The sequence below is a fragment of the Lithobates pipiens genome, unplaced genomic scaffold (genome assembly GCF_037356315.1).
Source record: "Lithobates pipiens isolate NorthernLeopardFrog02 unplaced genomic scaffold, aLitPip1_a1.2 Scaffold_27, whole genome shotgun sequence".
Lineage (NCBI taxonomy): Eukaryota > Metazoa > Chordata > Amphibia > Anura > Ranidae > Lithobates > Lithobates pipiens.
The window spans coordinates 146,381,242-146,407,216 of NW_027507788.1; the positions used below are offsets into that span (position 1 = coordinate 146,381,242).

Genomic DNA, 25,975 nt, shown 5'->3' on the forward strand with positions numbered 1-25,975 from the left:
TGCAATATCCATACGCTTGCTTGCGGTCACTGACATCTTCGACCTGACTATTTGAGAGTTCAAGTGAGAAAGAAAAAAAAGGAGCAAGATCTAGCACATGGATCAAATTGATATATAGTTTATTAACAGGGTAGATGGGTACAGAGAAATTACTATGTATTCATAAAAACTAGGTTACAAATTATTCATTTAGAATTAGTGTTAGCGTTTCGAGGGTTTCCCTCTTCATCAGAGCCTTGGAAAACAAAAAGGGAGTCTGTATAATGTGGTAGGTTTACATAGAGAGAAGTGGCTGAGTGGGAGATGTTTTACATGATGGGTGATGTATTCTCCTTGACTCTAGTGGTATCCACATGCCAATGCTCTATATATAAAACAAATACCAGATATACATGTGTAGGATTTCTGAGTTCAGCAATATTGACTGCCCAGCCCAGGATGGGGCAACTCACACGCATGCGCACAGGAGCCGATTCATCCTGGCAGCAAGGCTTGCCGAGAACGTACAACGAGCTGTGCAATAACATTGCTGGCAGACAGAAGAGGAGCCTATATTGCAGAACTGAAATACAGAGTCTTTTCTGCAATAAAAGTGAAAAGTGTCAGCAATGTTTCATTGTAAGGATATAGTTCCAATTTAATATAGTAATATAATTTCAAAGTTGTTTTCAACCTTTTTAAAACTGTAGCTTCATTTAAAAAAGTACCTGATGGTTTTGTCATGAAGGTCCATGTTTAGGCACTTCAGCATAACAACCTAATGTCCTTGCTTATTCATTTCTCTCCTATGTTGTCCCTTTGTCAAATGCGCTTCTGGGAGGAGACTAAGGCTCTGTTCACATCTCCGTGCTCGTCACGATTCTGCCCGCCATTCCAAATAGCGGTAAATTGCAGGACGCCCGTGCGTTCCCTTTCAATAGCACCCCAAACTCGATGTTGCCGCGATTTGTCAGGCGACTATTGTGGTAAGATTGAGCAAACAGAATCGCAGGACGCCTGACTCCCTAAAGAAGTACAAGAGCTTCTTTTGGGCGACAGGCATCCCGCAATACTGTTTGCATGATTTTACAGCAATGGTCACCCGAGAGGCCAAGATATGAACAGAACAAGAATGGCTGTGCTCATTGCACTTGACATCACGATCAGGAAATAGGCTCTGAACCATGACATGCAGCGGACGCTAGCAAGGGCGTGCAAAGAGGCTGCAGGAGAGCACCACCACTGAGATGAAAACATTGGTAGTGGTTTACCGTAAAGGCCCATTTCACATGGGATGGACTCCAACAGTGGATCTGCCTGCTTAGTGGGAAATCTGTCTGCTGATCCCGCTGAGCAGGTGGACAACAGGTTCGTGTCCGCTCCGCATCAGTGGACACGCTGTTCTCTATGGGGTGGTCGGTGGGAAACGGACAGACACTGCGTTTCAATCCGACTGTCATCTGACTGATCCTGTGTGCTTTAAAGAAGAAATGCAGTCACGTGACCTACTATATGAAGTAAGCAATACACGTCTTATTTACTAGGAGGGTAAAATGCCCACCGTGGTGGCCACGCTGCAGAGGTTGTCATTGTTGCCACTGAGCAGGAGGAGGTCCAAATGACCAGTAAGATCAATCTGTAAATTCTATAAGTTAAAGCCTCTAGTGTATCTATAGTAAGAATTTAAAATTTAATATGAATCCCCACATTTTATTTCAGTTATGCCTACTCCTATTAAAGCTGACAAAACTTAAAGTTTGAAAACATATTTTGTTAAGATCCCACACATTTACCACCTTGAATTCTGTGACAAGCATTCACTTTGCCCTGTGAGTTGGCACACATTTCACGGAGCCTGCCTTCCGAACTGCAGAGATGTCGAGAAAATGAGTTTGAGGGGACAGAATCAGAGGCATCACTGCTTACATTCAGTAAGGTGCCATGGGGTATGTAGTCCTTAAAAGTGGAAAGTAAACAGCAGAGAAGAAGCTGCAATGCATGCAGGGAATACAGGAAGTTGTGGAAAGAGTTGACCAGCAGGCAGGTGTAATGACATATTACACCCCACACTCATCCACGGTAAGGATACACTAAGAAGGGGGAAGCGGACATGTTACACCCACCGGAGTTTTGCATTTTACACGTATTTATTATAGTAAATTCAGTTTATATAGTGAAATACAGGACTTAGAACTCTTTCTGACTACTTAGATCTTGAATTTTAAAAGTAGCGGCATCCCTGCTCATCTCACAGGTTTACTAATCTGACAGAAGTTCGCCGCTTTTAAAATTCAACATCTAAGCAGTCAGACGGAGTTCTAAGTCCTGTATTTCACTATAGAAACTCACTTTACTGTTATAAATACATGTAAAATGCAAAACTCCGGTGGGTTTAACAACATGTCTGTTTTTCCCCCTTCTTAGTGTATCCTTACTGTAGACGAGTGTGTGGTGTAGAAAGATGGCAGCGACGGAACATCACTTCCATAGCAAACTGTGATGGGTCGCCGAATATGTCGTTACACAGGCAGCATTCCCAAAATGAACAGATTTTTCAGCAAAGATAATTTTGGATTGTTAAAAAAAAACTGTTTGTCTTATGATTACAAAACTGGTTATAAAATTAAAGTGTGTGAGGTGGGAGGTGTTCAAAGCCTACTCCTCCAGGAGAACCCTTTTTCATTGATGCCATTACCCACCTTCAGGATCTTCTCCTTCAGCGACACATAAAAAAAAAAAAAAAGGAAAAAAAAAGTCCAAAACGCAGCTCTTCAAATTGTTGTTAATCATATGACAGTTCTGTCATTGAAGAGATATGGAATATGAAGGACCCTTCACCTGAAATGTTTCATCCCATAAGATATCATCAGAAGCGCCTCTGAGGATATCCTATGGGATGAAACATGTCAGGCTGGCAGATTCAAGTACACTGTGAGCCGTGGATTTTCTACTATACATCATGATGCCTGTATTTTTCTACTACCTGTAAGTGGACAACAATAAATAGTTTTTCTACCTTACAGGCTTCACTATTGCTGCCTTATTTTCTTTCCATTTGAGTAACTTCTCATTGATGAGCGTATATCATATGCTTCCCTGTTTTGGAGTTTGATGCGCTGGTGGCTATATATAGTCTGGATTATGTATTCCCTGTGATCTATTTGCAGTATTTGGAGTGTGACATCATGATCCTCCGATTTATGTTTACATGCCTTTTTACCATTACTCTCTGGTAAGCAAATTGGCTTCACTTGGGTGTGGTGCTTTTTCATACATACTGAAGCGGGTGATGGGTCCTTCATATTCCCTATCTCTTTAATGACAGAACGGTCATGTGATTAACGACAATTTGAAGTGCTGCATTTTGGACTTTTTATAGTTTTGTTTGATGATCAACGAACTGTGCTGGCTGCTTTTCAAATAATTTAGATAGCGCAGGTACCCATCGACCTTTTTATGTAACAAAAAAAAAAAAAAAAAAAAAGGGAGCCTGCAGGGCTATATAAAGGAAAAATAAAAAACCATGCCCATGGCTGGCATGACCATTCTCCTCAACTGCTACAACAGTTCCCCATACCTATATTTCTTAAAGCTTGCAATGCCATATTTAACCGCTTCCTGTCCGCCTACATCCTATAAACGACAGACAGGAAGCAGCGCCGATACAAGTTAAAATACCTGTACGTCAGCCAGTATCAGTGGCTCCTGTGTGGCGCAGAGCGTGCGCCCGGGAGCCCCGTGATCGGGGTATTCCCCCAGGCACAGTGGATCACATTATGGCTGTGAGTGAAGAAATATGAAGCTATTTAATGCAAGACAAGAGTATATAAATTATATAAAGTGGCTACAGTCTTGCCTAAAATGTAAAAAATCTGACGAATAAATAAAGTAAAAGTCATGGTTTATCTATATGGGAAAAAAACACTTCTAGTGCAAAAACAATCAAATAAAATATCAACTATAATTCCAAAAGCTATCAAGTACTAATAAATATGATTGCAAAGCATCCAATTACATTAATTCATAAAAAAGGCCATAAAAAAGAAAAAAAATCCTTTAAAAAATCAACATAAATGTCCGTGCAAAACATATAAGGTGCAAACTTATAGTGATGCAAAAGAACATGTATAAGAATTTATTTGTTGCAACACGGAGGGGGCAGTTTATGCCCGGTTGTGTACCTGCAGCCTCCAATATATAGGCCGCATGAAGAGATCTCTGAGAATTTGAATAAAGGAACAAGTACAGAATATTTTGAAAGGCTTTGATAAACACAGCGTATCAAGGCATTTTGGCACTTTCCACAATAAGGACCCCTCTCAGTTAAAATTTTGGGGCATAGAACCCTATGTAAAACATTGGCAGGGAGGCCGTAAAGTCAGTCAGCCAACTTGAATCTAAATGGGATTTTTATGTTGAATACCCTTGCACCCCAGGGCCTCAATATAGATTTCAACCTAAACTGCTTTATCAATGATTTTTAATACCCCCTCTAAATCGGCCTCATTAATTATTTTAATATTCCTTTTTAAATTATCTTTCTTCTTTTTTTAGTGTTTAACCACTTCAATACCGGGCACTTAAACACCTTCCTGCCCAGACCAATTTTGAGCTTTCAGCTCTGTCGCACTTTGAATGACAATTGCGCGGTCATGCTACACTGTACCCAAATGAAATTTTTATCATTTTTTTCCCACAAATAGAGCTTTCTTTTGGTGGTATTTGATCACCTCTACGGTTTTTATTTTTTGCGCTACAAATAAAAAAATACCGAAAATTTTGAAAAAATAAAATTTTTTTTTTTGTTTCAGTTTCAAAACTTTGTAAATAAGTACGTTTTCTCCTTCACTGATGGGCACTGATGGGGCTACACTGATGGGCACTGATAAGGCGGCACTAATGAAGTGGCACTGATGAGGTGGCATTGATGGACACTGATAGGCGGCACTGATAGGCGGCACGGATGGGCGACACGGATGGACACTGATAGGTGGCACAGATGGGCATGGATAGCTGGCACAGGTGGGCATGGATAGGCGGCACAGGTGGGCATGGATAGGTGGCACAGGTGGGCATGGGTGGGCACTCATAGGCGGCACTCATAGGCGGCACAGGTGGGCACTCATAGGCGGCACAGGTGGGCACTCATAGGCGGCACAGGTGGGCACTCATAGGCGGCATTGGTGTTATACTGTACTAATGGATGCCAATCAGTGCCAAACAATAATGCATGCCAATCAGTGATGCCCATTGTGGGCACTGATTGGCATCCATTGTGGTCTAGGGAGGATTACCTTTTCCCTGGTGGTCTGGTGACATCCCTGGTGGTCCAGTGTGGGCATCCTCGGGGGGGGGCTGTGCTGATAATCGATCAGCACAGACCCCCCTGTCAGAGGAGCAGCCGATCGGCTCTCCTCTACTCGCGTCTGACAGACGCGAGTGAGGAAAAGCCGATCACCGGCTCTTCCCATTTACACTGTGATCAGCCGTGATTGGACACGGCTGATCACGTGGTAAAGAGTCTCCCCGTCTGAGACTCTTTACCGAAATCGTACCGAGATCGTAGTTGCCGGGTGTCAGACTGACACCCCGCAACAACGATCGCCGCGATGCAGCGGCTCATAATCCTGATCACGTCATATGACGTCCGATCAGGATTATGCAACCACTTTGCCACCGTCAATTGCCTATAGGGCGGGCGGCAAGTGGTTAAACACCCTCCTTTGATCACCTCATTCTTGCACGGAGCCCAATTACCCTCTCCAATTATCCTCAGGGTTTACTATTAATTTTAAATATAGATAAAATATTTTTTCAATAACTTATAATAATTTTTAATTTCTCTAATAATTTACATTTTTTGGTAGTTCCTCTGATGATTTATGCTTATGATATTTTGATGTTTATGTATTTACGTCACTTCTGGGTCACAAATTTTAAAAACACATTTTTTATAAAAGTTTTTTGTCTTTATGTATAATTATGAATATGTGGTGACTAGAATATAATCCATCATTTACCCCCATTGGATATATATATCCTCAATAGGATATATATTCCATTATTTCTTCGTATTTTTACTTATTTTTTTTTTTCCTTTTTTATATGCTTTTTTTTGTAACCGTCATTTTTACTTTTTTAACGCGGCAATATATTTATTATTACCATCCATATATCAGAACTGAATATTGGATGCTAAACGTCTGGCCGCTCCTGTATTTGTTTTTAATATAAAATTCCCCGTTCCAGATGTTTACATCTTTTTATACTTTAATACCTGTCAAAAAGATGGCCGCTGACAGACTTCCGGCAACACAAGCACTTTAGAAGAAGGACCACGAGTCTATTTCTGCCTAACACCTTCCAAGAAAATGGCTGCCAATGGACTTTCGGCGACAAAAGCCGGTAAAAAAATGGCCGCAACTTTACTTCCGGCGATCGGGACTTAAATAAAATGGCCGCCACATACACTTTTCATACACATATAAAGGACACTTCCACTATTCTCAGTTTATCCCGACAAAGTCACATGACTGTGAGGAACACGCGTCGGGAAATGAGATACCGGAAGTCATATACACAAGTTCGCTGCTCGTCTCTGTTTTGCCTATTTACCATTGTTTAATGTGAGTACCTTTCTTTATTATGCTGTACCAATAACATTTTTAACAAACTACTACACTATCGAGCATCCTTCTTGCCCTGTTTATGAGGTTCACCTACTCCAGCGATTGTAAAAGAGAGATCACATACTCACTCCAAGTGATCTTAAAAGGGCCATCATACCATCATATGACCAGACACCCGTGAGACCATTTTGGGGATACACAAGGGTCCTATAACAAAGCCTATTTTTATGCTGTAACCTTACAGCAGTAAGGTAAGGGGACACCCATCCATTTAATTAACAGAGAAAAAAATAAAAAAAAATAAAAAATCACCCATCACAAGCATTGCACTACAAGGAAAATCTATCAGCACCAGCACTTTATTTTGTGATATTTTTGGCCACTTTAAGTTTGCACATTTTTGCATCGTTTGCACGGACATTATTAGTATTGCAATTATTGGTCCCTGATCACTGCCCCCAGCATAATACAAGTGGTGCAGCCAGCCTGTCACCTGTCCCAGCATCACCAGTGCTCAAAGCAGAGCTGCACGATTAATCGAGATTTGAAATCGTAATCTTTTTCCTTTCCTGATCTTCAAAACAAGTACAGAGAGTTCTCACAGCTGGAAGGAAAAAAAATCCAGGCAGCCTGCCAAGTTTTATTACAACACACAAATAAGTCGAAACAAAGTATTTTATCGTTCTTTTATCAAAAGGAAAGAAGGCGTGTAGATGAGGGAAGTTCAACCATTTAAAGACCAAACATTTTCTGACATTTATTGTTTGCACCTAAAAATCATAATTTTCTACTAGAAAATGACTTGGAGCACCCAAACATGATTTTTTTTTTTAGCAGAGACTCTAGAGATTAAAATGGTGGTTGTTGCAATATTTTATGTCACACCGTATTTGCGCAGCAATTTTTCAAATGAAATTAAAAAATAAACACTTTAATTAAAATAAAAAACTAAACAGTAAAATTAGCCAATTTTTTGTATAATGTGAAAGAATTGTGATCTTTATTCTATTCAAAAAAAAAATAATAAAAATCATGATTCTCATTTTTAGCCAGAATCGTGCAGCTCTAGCTCAAAGTAACATCACCATACAGATGTCCTGATTACCACCATACCCTATTACCAGGGTCCCGATCCCCACCATACCCAATACCAGGGTCCCGATCCCCACCATACCCGATACCAGGGTCCCGATCCCCACCATACCCGATACCAGGGTCCCGATCCCCACCATACCCGATACCAGCGCCCCGATCCCCACCATACCCGATACCAGCGCCCCGATCCCCACCATACCCGATACCAGCGCCCCGATCCCCACCATACCCGATACCAGCGCCCCGATCCCCACCATACCCGATACCAGCGCCCCGATCCCCACCATACCCGATACCAGCGCCCCGATCCCCACCATACCCGATACCAGCGCCCCGATCCCCACCCTACCCGATACCAGCGCCCCGATCCCCACCCTACCCGATACCAGCGCCCCGATCCCCACCCTACCCGATACCAGCGCCCCGATCCCCACCCTACCCGATACCAGCGCCCCGATCCCCACCATACCCGATACCAGCGCCCCGACCATCCCCATAACAGCGCCCCGACCATCCCCATAACAGCGCCCCGACCATCCCCATAACAGCGCCCTGACCATCCCCATAACAGCGCCCCGACCATCCCCATAACAGCGCCCCGACCATCCCCATAACAGCGCCCCGACCATCCCCATAACAGCGCCCCGACCAACGCCTTACCCTATACCAGCATCCAAATTACCGCATTACCATAGACTCTAACTTTCACACAGACTAAACAATATATACTGTTTTTTTGTTTTGTTTTGTTTTTTAAATAACCCAAAAGAAGAAGTATAGCAGTGGGTTTTTTTTTTTTTCAAACATTTTTGATAAAAATGTGATTTGAGTAAAGTGTTGCATGCCTGAGTAATTGTCACTGAAACTGTGTCAGCACTGAAAGCTGAAAATTGCCCTGGACTGGAAGGGGGTGAAAGGGTCCAGACGAAGTGGTTACCACACTTAGAACTGTAAATGTGCCACAAAATCGTGTCAAAATTAGCCATTAGCAGTATCAGAAGATGTAACTATAGCATTAGCTTTCCTATGAATGTTATGAACACAATACAGACATATTCTTATCCAGGTTCAAGTTTCCAATCATATAAAACTCTCATTTTATGTAATCAAGTGCTAACATAATAGTGTGGTCACTGTTCATGCGACCGAACGTCTGCTACAACTATCTGTTCTGCATTGAGGGAGGAAATATTACATTATATATTTTTATTATTACCTTTCCCCATGAGTATCGGCTGTATAATTTAATAGAATCCATACCATGCTCTTTAAAGCTCCCGAAGTGTAAAACGTCTGTCTAGATCCACTTTGAGAATGACAGTCGTCTGACCGATGTACTCTGCAGTGACACTTTGGTCACACACATGAAAGCCGTCAATGGTTAACCACACCAGATACCACTCAAAACGAAAACAGAAGAAAAAAGGCACTCCGCAAAATATCACAGCCTGAACTCAAACACAGCCGACCGTTCCTATGAATATAGATCAAGGAGAACAAATGCACCCAGACAATGAATAAAAGCGAATCAGTCGGACAATAATTAAAGAGCATCTATCATGATGCAAAATACCTGGTACTGCTGAAACAGAAGCTGCCATACCTCTCATCCAAACAGTAGTTCAGTGCTATCATGGCAGTGAAGCTTCAATGTTCAGCTTTGCTGCTCTTTTACTAGTACATTTACTGTGAAAACCAAAGCAATTTACTAGCAAACCGTCAATACATTCCATTTTTTAATGCCCATGCACAAAAAGGATGCGGTGCATAATAGCCCATTATGCTTTTACTTTACAGGGGAAAAAATAAATAAAAAAAAAAAAAAGGAGGAAGTAAAACCCATCGGGATTTACTTCCTCTTTAAGCTGGTCATACATTACACAATTTTCTTATTCAAATTCCTTTTAGGATTTACCTTCAACTATGTAGTGCAAGGGCCTGCCTGATTGCAAACAAATGAGGGTTTAGGTTTTACCTTATATGGTTTTGGTACATTTAATTGTACAGGAAAATTGTATAAGGTATGGCCAACCTTGGAACCCTTTCACATGGGACAAATTCTGTCAAGTGAATCCACCTTGTCAGCGGGCAATCTCTCCTCTGATGCCCGCTAAGCAGGCGGATGACAGGTCCATGTTTGTTCCGCTATGCAGAGCGGACACGGACACAGCCCGCTGTTCTCTATGGGGCAGGCAGATGGAAACGGATTGCCTGTCCGTTTCCATACAACCGTCAACTGATCCACTAGGCGGATGGGGAAAGGATCACCATCAGTCTGTTTTCGGTGGAAAGGATCGTATCAGTTGCAGGCAGGTGTAAACAGACATGTCCATTTTCATCTGCCTCCTCATAGTGAACAATGGGTGGTCCGATCGGGTCCGCCTGTCTGAAAAACAGACAGGCGGACCCGATCGGTCTGGTCTTGTGAAAGGGGCCTAAGGCATTATTATCTTGAAAACTGACATAAATTAACCTAGGTGCATGGTGTTCTATAAGTGCCGGGGGCGGGCGTCTAGCTGCCGCAACTGATTGTTTTCATCCGTCTTCACGTGACTGTGCTGGTGTTCTATCGAGAAGTGCCCGGGACGACCGGCGCATGGGCCATACAAAACAGCACAGCAGCTGAGTTTACGATCAGCTGTTGTGTCGGTGAGACGGCGCCTGCACACAATAGCCGATGGAAGAAACGTTTCTGTCAGATTGTGCCTTTGCGCTGGCAAGGTGTGTTCATGTCGGTGAGAGGCAGAGAAGTACATAATGGGGGCAGATTATTCAATGATGGGCAGTGCTGCAAAACACATTTTTCCGTTATTCTTCCTGGACGATTGCGGGGGCATGTTTAGTCAACTGAAGGGTGTATTTTTCTATCTGAAAAATGTGTGTTTTGCAGCACTGGCCTTCATTTAAAAATCCGCCCCCATCTTGTACTGATCTGCCCCTCACCAACATGAACATTCCTCGCCAGCGCGAGGCACAATCTGACAGAAAAATGTCTTCCGTCGGCTGTTGTGCTGTTCCATACGGCGCATGTGCACTTCCTACATCCTGGGCACTTCTCAATAGCGGGCACTATCGGACAGAACACCGACCGTAGAATCTTGTGTGGTTGCCATTGTGATACACCTTGAATCCTGCTTATCCCTGGAAGCCTTTGATGTAAAAAGTGTGCTTTGTTTTGCATTTTAATAAACTACTCTGTATATTTCATTGGGATTTCGCTTCTGTTTTTTGTTTTTTTGTTTTTTTAAACAAAAACTATTCAGTGTGAGAGTGCAGTTGCCTGGCTGTTACTTTGATCTAATGCCTTCAATACATTCCGCATCATTGACCCTGAACACATTTGCTGATTAGCTGTCTCTTGTTCCAGGTTAGTGATTCATAGCATTGAAGATATGGACAGCCAAGCAACTAGCATTGTCATTTGTCAGGAAGTGACAACATTTGGGCCTTAGTCACACTGGCAGTCATAGAATATTTCTAAATACATATTCATTGATATCCTGGCTATTGCATGGTGGTCTGAGAGGATTAAAAAAGGAACAGTGACATATTTATTGGCAAGTTGGAGTATCCGGTTTAAGGCCGGGTTCACACCGATGCGATGCGGGAACGCCGCGAATCCGCGGCGTTTTCCCGCATCGCATTACTCCCGCCGGCAGTTCACACTGCCCTATGCGGACGGCTGGGAGTGTCAATGATATGTTAATGACACCCCCAGATCCGTCCGCATATCGCAGTGCGATCTGCCGACTCGCACAGGAATCGGATCGCATGGTGTGAACCCCCATGCGTTCCGATTCTGTTGCGGACCAAAAAAAGGGTCCCGTGCGAGTTTGCTGCGGGAGCGATGCGAATTCAGCCATACTATCTGTATGGCTGTACTCGCATCGCTACGGAGATCGGATGTGATTTGCGGTGCGAATCACATCCGGATCTCCCCCCGCAGCAGTGTGAACCCAGCCTAAAGGTACATGAATCAGATACTGAGTACAACCTGATCCAGCTTGTGAAACATCTGGCTAAAAGAGGTACATTTTGACTTGTATTCAAGGGGTCAATGTGACCTGGTGAGTGCGGTGTGTGTTAGAATGGTTCACACACAGTTGGAGCACATGTGGCCAGGATTACGCACACAAAAAGAAAAAACGCATTAAAAAGGTGAAAAATGTCTATAAAAAAAAAAAAAAAAAAAAAAAAAAAAAAAATTTAAAACCACTTTGGGAAGCTAAAAAAATGATTACATTTTTCAATTCAACCAGCAGGTTGAATGAAAAAAATAATAATAATGGCCTCGATTACCCTGTTCACACTTTGGAGGTGGAGAGTTCCTTCTTACTAATATACACTGATCGACAGGGTGGTTGTACAGAAGTCGATCGCTATACTTGTCATACATGGATCAAAATTCAGTCGGTTTTTGCTGAATTGGCTGAATTTTGATCTATGTATGGCCAGCTTTAGCCATGTGTCTTCACCAATTTCAAGATCAAATCAACAGTGAAGCAACACCAATATTTGGGGAACGAAAGATCATTAAAGCTTGATCACATCCCTGTGGCATCCCTCATACCTTTTATCACAAGTAAATGCAGAGGCAGGAAAAAAAAATAAAAAAAAAATACTGCCTAGGCACACTGCTCTGATTTGCAGAAGAATGAAAAAATAAAGTGAGAGACCGGCATCATTTCTTCTGCAGTTCCATACAGGAGCCATAGGATGAAACGTTAAAAAAAAAAAAATAAATAAATAAAAACACACACAGTATGCAAATCCTCATCTCGTACAACAACCCATTCAGTTTAAAGTATAAGTTCACCTTTACAAAAATCGGTAAGGTGAACTTACACAGGACCCCCTCCTCACACACACCCCCTATATATACGCTATAACTTTTGCACAAACCAATCAATAATCGCTAATTGTGATTTTTTTTTACCACAATTACGTAGAAGAATACTTATCGGCCTAAACTGAGGAAAAAAAATGTTCTTTTATATATTTTTGGGGGATATTTATTATAGCAAAAAGTAAAAAATATTGCATTTTTTTTTCAAAACTGTTGCTCTATTTTTTTTTACAGCGCAAAAAATAAAAACCACAGAGGTGATCAAATACCACAAAAAGAAAGCTCTATTTGTGGGAAAAAATGGGCACCAATTTTGTTTGGGAGCCACGTCGCACGACTGCGCAATTGTCAGTTAAAGCGACGCAGTGCCGAATTGCAAAAAGGGGCCTGGTCCTTTGGCTGCAAATTGGTCCGGGGCTTAAATAGTTAAGATAGAAATGAAAGGCAAAACATCTTGTTTCCCGTTTTTATAAATATTCTCCATTCTTAGCTATAAAAGAGGAACTGCACTCTGCTCACATAATTTGTAATAAAAACATCTTTTCCATTCTGATGCTTCCCTCCACTTTGCATATTATTTTATATATACTGTGATTTTGTACTTGCCAAATATGCTGCAGAAGTCTCCCTCCATGTCTGCCTGCAGCCATTTTAACTGTGGGCAGCTGAAGTTGCTGCCTGTTCACTTCCTGGATTTACACAGACATACCTCCAGCTCTGCAGACCTAGCTCTCATTGGCCCTCTTATGACTCTTTCCCCTCCCTTCCTGGCAAGGGAGAGAGCTGTGCATGATGTCATTAGCCTAGGCTTATTATCAGACAAGAAAGAGGAAGTGGGCTGTATAAGGTATTTATTGGCAGAAAAAAAATATATTTTACCAAAGTTAAAACAAGGGCAGAAGATTTAATAGATGGAAAGTTGAAAAAATTACCGAAGAGCTGCTTTAAGAGCTGGGGGAAGAAGAACAACAGAACACTGAACTTCCAGTGAAAGGCTGTGCAAGGAAGGGAGGAGTCGGGTCAAGTCTGATCATTGGCGGAGAGCAGGCTGAGTTCTCAGCATAGCTGTAGAACTGACTGTGCTGTGCTCTCATGCCTAGCGTGGCCAGCTTCGCACAGGAAAGCAGAAAGACTGGCAGGAACATCAGGTATTTCACGCAAAGGAAGCAATACAAAGAGAACAGGATACCTTTTACATGGTACAGCAAGCAAATATCAGGAATATAAAATGTTGAATTTACATACTTCTTAAAGAGGAAGTAAACCCTGATGAGTTTACCTCCTCTTTGATTCACTGCAAAGGTAAAGCATAATGGACTACTATGTATCGCATAGTAGTCCATTATGTGTCACTTACCTGACACAGGAGCCAGCAAAGTCCCCGCTGTCCCCTGTAGTCCTGAGCATCCATCTTCTCTGTGGGTCATCGCTGCTCCGCCGCTGTCTTTCGACGAAGCCGCGATGACATCACTCCCGCGCATGTGCACGGGAGCCGCCACTCGCGGCATATCGCCGTTGACAGCGGCATGCTCAGTTCGCCGCTGTCTACGGCGCATGAGCCCGTAGACAGCGGTGCCTGTCTTTCGGCAAATATCTCCTAAACCGTACAGGTTTAGGAGATATTTCTAAGCCCCTATACACACGGTCGGAGAATCCGTCGGAATGTGTCCTATCGGACCGTGTCTTCGGATAATCCGACTGTGTGTGGTATGCATCGGACTGATTCCGTCGGAATGTCTGTCGGACCCAATTTTCCAACATGTTGGAAATATTTCCCGACCAACTGGTTTGATCGGACATACTCCGATCATGTGTAGAGAATTTTGATCGGACCAAGTGCCACGCATGCTCAGATCAAATTCCTACATCAAAGTTATTGGCTACTAGCCTGAATGTAGTCCCATCGTAACGAAATTACGTCATCACGTTCTGAAAGATCGGATTTTTCACCAACTTTGTCCGACCGTGTGTATGCAACAGTTTCGGACAAGATCCAACGGACAAAATCCGACGGATTTGGTTGTGGAAATCTCCGACCGTGTGTACAGGGGCTTAGACCTACAGGTAAGCCTTAATCTAGGCTTTCCTGTAGATCAAAAGTGGTTTGTAAGGGTTTACAACCACTTTAACCTATTATCACAGGCTTCTACTACAACATACAAGATCTCTCACAAAACAGCTAAAGTGTTAAAATCAAATGCCAATATACATTTTAGTACACAAAGTGAAAATGTGTACACAAGTCCAAAATGAATGGGTGCAATACTGCATGTACATAGTATACAGTATACACAGGATGCATACATGTAAAACTGGCCCAAAACCTAGAAAAAGTTAACAAGGAAAATAAACAAATATTTCCCCCATCACAGATCATAAACCAGGCTCAAAAACAACAAAAGAGGCAAAGGTCACCAGGCTGTAATATACTAACACACAGCATACACCAGCAATGTAAAAACATACCAATACAAAAAACAAAAAATTACCTGAGGATGTTCTCCAAAGGCATTCAAGGAGGTCATTAACATACCTAACCCCTAGATGATTCCTTCCAGTAGTCCCATGGTTGCTCTATTTCAGAGGCTGACACTTCCTTGTTCCACCCAGCTGTAGCTTCAGACTGGCATGGAATGCTGGCCGGCTGGTTTTCCCAGCTTGGAATAACTTACGTTACAGTTGTAATAGAGTCCACTCTCTGAGATGTAAAAGGAAACCCTCAGAATGTATCAAAGCATGATGCATTCTAGACAGGGAAGAGATTTCCAGAGTTGCTGTCGAGCAAACATTTCCAAAAGGTTTCAGTAAAACTATTATTGCAAAAGCCATCTTGTGGCTTAGGCTCGGTTCACACAGGGGCAACACGACTTTTGGAGGCAACTGGGACGTGACTTGACGCGACTTGGACGCAACTTACAACACTACTTTAAGTCGCCCCAGGCCAGGCGACTTGCCATGGCCAATCAGAGAATGAGCTCTCAGGGGGGAACTCCTTTTGAGAGCTGATAATTCTCTGAGAGTCGCCTCTGTATAGACGGAGATCCGACTTGGAGGCGACCTCCATTGAAATCAATGGGTACCAGTCCCCTACAAGTCAGACTAAAGTAGTACAGGAACCTTTTCTGAAGTCGGAGCGACTTCAGTAGTGGGAATTAAGACAGCTCTCATTCACTTACATTGATTTCTACATGTTGTTGCGACCTGAGGTGACTTGGGGCGACTTGAAGTCGGATCTGAGTCGCCCCTGTGTGAACCGGCACTTACTTAAAACAGGTTCTTCATTCCTTAACAGTGCCTGTCGGCAAACTGAGTGATCTATTTGTCAACCCCTGAAATGCCCAAAAACGGTCTCATACAATTTCAACAAATGCAATTAGTAGGTACAGTACCCACAAAAGTGGCAGCTTTGTGACACATCAAAAATAAATAAAAGGACGGTGTTTAAGAGTAGTAACACAAGGCAAACTTCCAACTTCCCAACCAAAGGGAGGTCACACGTTTAAAAAACACTCAAGATTGCGTACAAAAAGAGCCACGTTTTCAAAGCATTTCTGGCCATTGAATAAGTAAAGCCAGTGCAGACAAGCCTTTACTCTTCTGTGTGGACATAGACGGGACTAGAGGGATCCATCTGCAGATCTCAAAGCCCTTCTCTCCCTGATGCTGTTGGAACAGCTGTGTGCCTGTATGTGGGTGGCTGGCAGAGAAGAAATCAACTTAGCTGTCTTTGCCCACAAACCCGCTCAATGCTGGTCCGACCACCATAACTGGAGTCCCAGAGAATCGTCCTTAACCCAACGTCCAAGGGAAGTATCACAAATCCCTTCTGTGTGTGGCCCCAAATAGAAGACATCTAAAGACGTCACTGCAAGTAAATATTCTGATTTCTCAGCTCGGCTTTGACTTACTTTAAAAACTTTGAGGCAATTTTTGTGTAAATGTGGGAGGGAACATTTTATTAAAAATGATGCTCATACTGGAGTTCAGCTTTAACCACTTCAATACAAGGCACTTTCCCCCACCTTCCTGCCCAGGTCAATTCTCTGCTTTTAGCGCTGCCACAATTTGAACGATAATTGCGCAGTCATGCAACACTGTATCCATCTGATATTTTGTACCTTTTGGAGACAAATAGAGCTTTCTTTTGATGGCATTTAATCACCACTGGGTTTATTTTTTTGCTAAACAAATGAAAAAAGACCAAAAACTAAAATAAAAAAATAAAAACTTTTTTTTAAAGTTCCTGTTATAAAATTTAGCAACTAAGTACATATTTCTCCTTCACTGATGTGCACTGATGGGGCTGCACTGATAATCAGGGCACAGATGAGGAGGCACTGATGAACAGTGCCCCGATTATCTGTGTAAATGTCCCATCACACTTGCCGGTTACCAGCTCTCCTCTCCTCATGCTATGACAGCGTGTGAGAAAAGGAATGCTGATAACCAGCAAATTTGTTTACATGTGATCATCTGTGATTGGGCACAGCTGATCACATGGTAATGGGCCGCTGCGATTGGTCCTTTAACGCAATCTGTGATTAATTATGTGTGAAGGACAAGCGATCACAGAGCTTGCCGGATGCACGCCAGGGGCGTGATTCTGGGAGGACATCCATGGACGCACTCTCAGAACGAGAGAGCCGTGCTGTAGCCATCTTTCAGCTATAGTAAGGTAATGTAGTTAATATGACAATGGCGATAACAGAGCAGGAACAGCTGGGTTGCTGAAAAGTTCCCTATTCTAGTGCATGTTGGCAGTAAAATGACAGCAGACACATCATTTTACTACAGACACTGGAAGAGTCACGGTCATGAAGGACTCCATAATGTGACATATTATTGTAAACAGTTAAATAAGTAGTAAACGCTGAACAAATGTAAGGCCTATGCTACACAGGATATTTTTAAACAGCAAAATCAAACTTCTAGCAATTAATCCCCAAGAGATGGCTTTCTGTGGTTTATCTGGGAGCCCAAAACCTTCCCCAAATGAAAAAAAAAAAACACAATGGGGCCCTTTTAGACCATGTGTTGTGTGCGTATATATATTAGAATTGTGCCTAAACAGTACTCTGAATAATGTACTTTTGTCTGGAATTGCTCCTTAAAAAAACAGCAGAAAACTTCCTGGTTTCTGACTGTGCCTAGGCACCCGTGTCTAATGTTATAGCTGTATGTCTGCAGCGAGGCCCAAGGCACTGCTGCCTGTGACTGCTAGTCTCAGGAGATTTGGAGATACGGTGATGTCACTACTGTGCTGCATACTGCTTTCTTTACTCTAGGTTCGGACACAGAAAAGCAAAACCCTGCCTCTACCAAGATGGCTGCCTCCACACAGAAACGCAGTGCTGAACAAGTCATGGCAAGTCAGTAATGGAGAAAGAACAGCTGCAAGGAGACCACAGGTCTGGAGGGGGGGCACATCTTGCAGAGTTTAGTTCCTCTTTAATGCAGGGTGTTATTGTGTGTTAATGTCAATGCATTAAAGCGACACTAAAAAGCTATTTTTGTTTTTGTTTTGTTTTTAAAAAACTGAGTTAGGGCCGGTTCACACTGCGGCGCGAGGCGAGGCGACACGGCTCGCCTCGCCTCGCTCCCGCAAGTCGTCCCCATTGAGTGCAATGGAACCGTTCTGAGAGGAGCGACTCGAGTCGCTCCGACTCAGAAAAAAGGTTCCTGTACTACTTCGGGGCGACTTCGGGGGCGACTTGCATTGACTTCTATGCAGAAGTCCTCTGCAAGTCGCCGCTCACCCCCCCTGCAAGTCGCGGCGAGGAAGTCGGAGACGCCTCGCCGCGGCTCGCAGTGTGAACCGGCCCTTAGACTTACCGGTGACGGTATTTCTAAGAGCCTTTCATGACAACCCCGGAGCGAGTGTAGCTCCACCTTCTTATCAGGAAACACATGTCCACTTTAAAAACACCTCCTCTTCCTCCATGGCTTCAGTTATTGTGGCCTTCCGACACTGGAAAACAAAGCACAGAAAGCACAACACCATGGTAGAAGTTAATACATTTAATAAGCATAACCTAGGGAGGGAAGTAACGGTTGTACTGAAAGGCTCTTAGAAATACCATCACTGGTAAGTCTAACTCGGTTTTTCTCAAATCGCCTTTCAGGACAACCCCGGAGAGGATAACCGAGAAACTTACCCTAGGGCGGGACTACTGCCTGCAGTATCTTCCTGCCGAAGGCCTGATCTGCCGCAGACAGTAGATCTAACCAGTAGTGCCGGAGAAATGTCGAATAACTGGACCAAGTGGCAGCCTTGCAGATTTGTTCAGGCGTTGCACCGGCCCTTTCAGCCCAGGAAACTGCCGTGGATCTAGTAGAGTGCGCGGCAATACCTGAGGGAGGCATTTCTCCTTTCGCTTTATAAGCTTCTGTTATAGCCAGCTTAAGCCACCTACCCAGCGTACTCTTAGAAGCTTTCTCCCCCTTGCGTGACCCAGAAAATATCACAAAAAGGGCGTTTGATCTTATAAAGTCTTTAGTCATCTTCAGAAAGTGCAATAAGCATCTTCTCACATCCAATGTGTGGAAAACTTCCTCTCCTGCATTAGCTGGGGTTGAAGAGAATGTAGGTAACACTATTTCCTGCAATCGATGAAAAGCTGAGGATACTTTCGGTAGAATGCTGGATCCGTCCTCAGTACTACTCTGTCCGGATAAACTCTAAGGAAGGGTTCTGTAATAGCTAGAGCTCGCTGACCCTCCTGGCCGAGGTGATGGCCATCAAAAAGATTGTTTTTTAAAACCACCTTCTGTAAAGAAGCTTCTTGTAAGGGTTCAAAGGGTGCTCCCGAGAGACCCTGCAAAACTGTTGACAAATCTCAATTGGGAAAGTCTTTAAGGGCTACTGGTCTACTTCGAGTGAGAGCCCTAAAAAATCTAGAAATTAAAGTCTCTTTAGATAAAGTATTTTCAAAGAAAACTGATAAGGCTGCCATCTGAGTCTTCAGGGTGCTGGCTGCTAGACCCTTCTCCATTCCTTCATGGAGAAACTCCAAGACGGACACCATGCTCTTGACCTTGAGCTCTCTAGAACTACACCAGGAGTTGAACTTCCAGACCTTCATGTAAATTGCCTGTGTAACTGCCTTCCTGCTAGACAGCAGGGTCTTTACTACTTTATCTGACAGCCCTTTGGCTTTTAAGAGGTCCTCCTCAGAAACCAGGCGGTTAGCTGTAGAAGTTCCACCTCTGGATGATTTACTGTCCCCTGGGATAACAAATCTTTTCTGGGTGGTAACCTCCATGGGGGCTTCGAGGCTAGGTTTCGAAGACCCGCGAACCAAGGCATTTTTGGACAGTCTGTCCCTTCTTCCCTGAATTTCCTCAGCACTAGTGGAATTAGAGGAAAGGGGGGAAAGGCGTAGCACAGCTGGTAGTGCCAGGGGTGAGCAAATGCATCCAGCCCTATTGCTGCATCTCCTCGGTGAAGAGAAAATAATCTGTCCACCTTTGAGTTCTGCTGGCTGCCAAAAAGGTCTACCTGTCGAACCCCCCCCCCCCCCCCCCCCCCAAGCCTCGGAAATCATCAGGAACACCTCCTGATTCAGGCTCCATTCTGCCTCTGGCAATTTCCGCCTGCTTAGGAGGTCCGCAAACAAATTCTGAGAGCCCTTCAGATGCACTGCCGATGGGTGGGCCCCCCCAGCCCCAGGCACTTGCGTCTGTTGTTAGTCGCTTGTCCAAGGGAAAAGTCCACACCAGACCCCTTGAGAGGTTTGCCTGGTCTCTCCACCACCAAAGAGCCCTTTTCGTCCTTGACGAGATTCTTAACTGCTTTTCCAAAGGATTCCGATAGGACCAACTTGACAGAACCTCCCTCTGAAGGGGTCTGGAATGGAACCTGGCCCACTGAACAGCCAGGATTGCTGCCGTAAGCAGGCCCAGAACTGCCATAGCCGTCCTGATCGAGACTGCCTGGTTGCTCTGTATCCGCTGTACAGCTAGCTGCAACTTTTCCTGCTTTTCCAGCGGCAGGAAAACTTTCTGGAGAATTGAGTTTAACGTATACCCCAGAAATGTAATTTCCTGTGAGGGGATCAGGTTTGACTTCTCTAGATTTAGAAGCTACCCCAGGCCCTCGAGGTGAGACTGGGCCATCTGGAGATTGACTAGGACCTGCTACCTGGAGTCCGCAAAAAACAAAAGGTCGTCCAGATAAGGGACGACTGAAATCCCCTTTAACTTCAGGGGCTCCAGAGCCTCTGCCATAATGTTTGTAAAGACCCTGGGAGAGGACGAGAGTCCGAATGGCAGAGCCCTGAATTGGAGGTGCCACACTGAACTCCCCACATTCAATGCCAGGCGCAGGAACTGCTGCGATGCCTGATGAATGGGTATATGAAGGTAGGCATCCCTTAGATCCAGGGATGCCATGAAACATTCTGGGGTCAACAACTTTGTGATGGAAAAAAATTGTATCCATCCTGAAATGCTTGTACCGAATAAACCCATTCCAACCTGTACCCCTGATCGACAATGCTCTTCACGAACAGATTTGGAGACAGCCTGTCCCATTGTTCGCGAAAAGCTGACAGTCTCCCCCCACTGGGAAGAGATTGTCACTTGCTCTTGGGGGTCTGCTCTGGGGGAGATCTAAAGAGGACTCCACACCTGCCTTTGCCCTTCTGAGAACCCCATCTGCTCTTGCGATCCTGGTCTTTTTTATGGGACTGCTGAAAAGCACGAAAATTCTTTTTGGCAACCTGCTTTTTATTAGCTGGAAAAGCCTTCTTTTTATCGGCCGTCCTATCCAGCACTTACTCTAAATCAGGGCCGAAGAGCAAGCCACCTGAGAAGGGCAGACCACACAGTTTGACCTTAGAGGCCGTGTCTCCAGACCATGTTTTCAGCCAAACTGCTCTCCTGGCTCAATTTACAAGAGCCGAGGACCTGGCGGCCAGTTTGACCCACTCTGCTGATGCATCTTCCATATATTTGACAGCATTCAGAATCAGTGGAAAGGACTCTAAGAGATCCTTGCGGGGTGTCCACGATTCAATATGGCTCTTCAGTTTCTCTACCCAGCATTCCAGGTTCCTGGCCACTACCGTAGCTGCCATAGCTGGCTTTAGACTGACTGACGCAGCATCCCAAGCCTTCTTAAGGATGGAGTCAGCTTTTTTGTCCATTGGGTCTTTAAGGATCCCCATATCCTCAAAGGCTAGATCCGTTCGTCTGGATACCTGCGAGAAAGCTGCATCGACTCTGGGTTTTTTGTTCCAAACCTCTGAGTCTTTATCTTCAAAGGGAAACCTTCTCTTGAGAGCTTTAGAGAAGAAAGGGGCTTTTTCTGGGTCCTTCCACTCCTTTCTCACCGAATCTGAGAGGACCCTGTGGACTGGAAAAACTTTTTTTTTTGTTTCGTCCAACCCCTGGTACATTTTGTCATGAATTGACAGCTGTACCTTTTCTTCTTGAATTTCTAGAGTTGTGTAGATAGCTTTAAGGATGTCATCTACCTCCTCTAGTGATAGCTTGTACTTAGAGCTCCTGCTATCTTCTTCCTCTTCCTCCTCCTCAGAATCCCTGAAGGAGATGAGAGTACTACCCCCTTCGTCTCCAGAATCCTCGGTCTCCACCTGTCTGGACGACGACGCCCTGGGGCTGGGCGGCAAGTTCTGAGGCTCGGTCTGTGCGGGAGGGTTTTGTATCAGGGTGGACCTGACTGAACTCAAGGAGTTTGTCAGCTCTTTAACTGAAGAAAACAAATCCTTATACTGCTGGGATGTTTCCTCTTCCACCAACTCTCTGATACAAACTCTGCACATTGCCTTCTGCCACGAATCTCTGAGGGGGGTCTTGCAAGAAGGACATTTTCTCTGACCTGGTTTAGCTTTTCCTAGTGATTTTTCCTGAAACGACATGCAGGCTTAACTCACTAAAAGCTCTTAACTACCAGTTGCTTAACACCAAGCCAGTGCAGAGACCCACCACCAAACAGACCACTAGTGAGACCCCAGGACTAGGCTGCAAAAGGTCAGAGCGAAGTCACCTCTGACCTGCAGCGACAGGCCCCCAAGAGGGGGGAACAGACAAAGACATAGCCCAATAGTGAGGCAGAGGGTGCCACTGCACCTTACATACCTGGGCTGGACCGGTGCTTGGGGTGCCTGTCTCCGCCATAGCTGGCTTACAAGGCAGCATTCACAAACAGCTCCGCCATTTTTTTTAATTTTCCCGGCCGCCGCGTCATCAGGGCCGGCCGGAAGCGGAAGCACACGGTCACCTGACCCGCCCCATGATCCCTGCGTTCCAGGTGCTTGAACCACGGTGCCACGCCCCCTTGCATCACCGTAAACGACGCTGTCCCCGCCCGGGACCCGACGACGAAAAACTGAGCCACGCCGCTGACCCGCAGCGACCTCCGCCAGCGACAGAGCCCTCCCTGCGCTAGTCCAGCGGACACCGGGCACCCGACGCCGGCACTCCAAGGGTCCTTACTCCCGTGAGATGGCGGGACCAGGAGCTCCAGGAGTCCTCTCCCGCTGGAGATGCTGCTGGGGGCCAAGAAAAAAAGACAACCAATACCTTAAGGTAAGCCTTACTCCCCTGCAGAGAGTGTAGCTTTCCCCTGGTTCAGGCACATGCTTCCTCCATGGAGGAAACACAATAACTGAAGCCATGGAGGAAGAGGAGGTGTTTTTAAAGTGGGCATGTGTTTCCTGATAAGAAGGTGGAGCTACACTCTCTCCGGGGTTGTCCTGAAAGGCGATTTGAGAAAAACAATCATATATACTTACCTCCACTGTACAGCTTGTTTTGCACAGGGTGGCCCCAAACCTGCTCTTCTGGGGTCCCTCAGCGGCTCTCAGCTCCTCCACACATCAGATAACCCCCTGGGAGAAGCACCAATGGCTGCGCTGCTTTAAATCTATCCAATCAACAGCTGAGAACCCCCTAGCAGAGAGACGTACCTTTAATGACGAACCTTTACAGCCCCTTTAACGCAGACTGTTCATTTTAAATAGGTTGGCAGTGGACCTAAAGCACAAAAAAATGTAACACCCTTTTCCCTCCCCTGATGGTTCTGTGCCTTATGTTCCCTGAAATGCACATATATGTTTGGATGTTTTTGCAAACTGCCTTAGGGTGCTATTCAAAATGAATGTCAATTGTGCGTTTACATGGGATGCAGTAATGTTCCTTCAACGCACCTGTGTAAATGTGAAAGCCTTAAAAGAATAGATTAAAAAAAAAGTGGTAAAATATACTCATCTTACGCCACGGCTTGCAGCCACATCTTGTAGGGCCCAGTGATATCACTGAGACTCACTATGTTATGCTGGTGAAGATGAGGATACCAAATCATATGAGATCATGATCCAGTACTGTGCAGGGCTGCATTCTGGCAGGATTTGGCACCCTCAGCTTTCCCAGGCCTAAGTGACCCTGCCACTAGTCATGGTGTACGGTAATTATTTTTTATAGATTTATCTAGTATTTTGGAATTGGGGAGTCCAGTGAGATGAAGCTCTGCTGACTTCGGACATCCAATCACGTGCAAAAAAAAAGAAGATGTTTCTGTTTTCTTTGCATAAGACTGACTGAATTTCTTTAAAAAAAAAAATACTTGTCCACAGGACTAAATTAGGGTCCCAATCTACTTGTCCCGATTAAAAAAAAAAAAAAAAATGGGTTGAGGGTTTTTTTTTTTTATTAGACAGGGGTGCTTTTAAAAATGAAAAGGGTTTTATATGACAACTTAAACATTTAGCCTAGGTTCACATTGCTGCGGGTTAGAAATCAGCTGAACTCGCACGATTTCAACCCAGCAGGCATACTTTGGCGGTGATTTGACAGACATCTGTCCGGGTCCTTGTACAGAAGTCTATACAAATCACCCACTGAAATCACCAAAAGTTAGGCTCCATGCACACTGGAGCTCATAAACTGCAGTTTATTGGAATTTGGGCGTTTTTTTTTTTTAAAAGCCCATAAACTCCACTCTATGTTAGCCTATGTGTCCATGCACACATGGACGTTTTTTGGCTTTAATGAGCAGTGGAGTTTATGGGCTTTTTTCTGAACGCCAGAAATTCGCGTTCAAAGTGTTGTTTTTCACCGCCAAAAAACGACAAATGCCGATAAACGCTCATAAACATGCGTTAATTAGCGTTTTCGGTGTTCTATTTTTTCAATGCATTGTGGGAGTTTGGAATGCACTGTGGGATTTTTGGAGTGTCCTCTGTGTATTGTTATTAAAAACGCCAATAAACGCTAATGCTCATAAACGTTAGTACAAAACGCTGTTAAAAGCAGGTTTTTCAACCAGTGCTTTCTGCCAGTAATCTGGCGTCCAGAAAAAGCTTTTTTGAGCTTCAGCCTAATGGAGCCTAATTCAGGAACTACTTTTCAGAATCTGTCGCGCTGCAACGATTCGGACGGTGCCATTGTCGGCAATAGCCGCAGATTTGGCATGTGATATCGCACTAATGTGAACCTAGGCTTAATGTTTTTAACAATGCACTTCATCTTCAGCACAACACTTGGGGACTAACAGGGAGGGAAGAACCCTTGCGGTGTAACGAGCACAGATTGGGTGCTCGTCAGAAAAGGGGAGTGTAGGGCTCTCTTAAAGAGGAAGTAAACCCTGATGAGTTTACTTCCTCTTTCATTCCCTGCAAAGGCAAAGCATAATGGACTACTATGCATCGCATAGTAGTCCATTATGTGTCACTTACCTGACACAGGAGCCAGCGAAGTCGCCGCTGTCCCCTGTAGTCTGCCGCATCCATCTTGTTGGTGGGGTCTCGCAGCTCCGCCGCTGTCATTCGGCAAAGCCGCGATGACGTCACTCCCGTGCATGCGCACGGGAGCCGACACGCGCGGCAGCTCCATCGCTGAGAATGCTGCGCTCAGTGCGCCGCTGTCTACGGCGCATGCTTTCGGGCAAATATCTCCTAAACCATATAGGTTTAGGAGATATTGCTTGGACCTACAGGTAAGCCTTAATCTAGGCTTACCTGTAGGTCAAAGTGGTTTGTAAGGGTTTACAACCACTTTAATGCTCAGCAGAAGTGCATCTGCTGAGAGAGCAAATGAGGTACTGGCCACAATGAGGAGGAAAATAAAAATAAAAATAAAACTTTATTTCTTCAGGTTACCCTTGCACACAGAAGTACTTGTATGCCCAATAAAAGTGCATGCTGAGCATCCGAACCAATATCCAGTGTCGCACCATTAGGCCCTAGTTACACCTGGGTGTTTTGGGATTGCGGCAGAATTATTTTCAATGGCACCTAAAACGCGGTGCAGTTTCGCTGCAATTATCAATTTATCGCATGGCAATCACAACAAAACCTGGAACAAAACCTGGAACTGCTTTTGCGATTGTAGTGCATTTTGAGATTGCGTGCAAAATTGCACCGATTCTGCCGCAATCTCAAAACACCCAGGAGCTTAAGCCCTG

At 44.4% G+C, this 25,975-nt stretch overlaps 1 protein-coding gene across 3 annotated transcripts in view; it reads right to left on the reverse strand.

Moving 5' to 3' along the window:
* The window catches only part of NADK (NAD kinase), a 158,826-nt gene that overhangs the window by 129,159 nt on the left and 3,692 nt on the right, over positions 1-25,975 (reverse strand). Inside the window, exon 1 of one of the 3 annotated variants that reach the window (XM_077457633.1) lies at positions 8,964-9,042. The exons of 1 other annotated variant lie outside the window; for it this stretch is intronic. The gene's annotated coding sequence lies outside the window, so the exon portion shown is untranslated. Of the gene's footprint in view, positions 1-8,919; positions 9,043-25,975 lie in introns of those variants that run through there. One more of the 3 variants, XM_077457631.1, reaches the window with a different exon arrangement.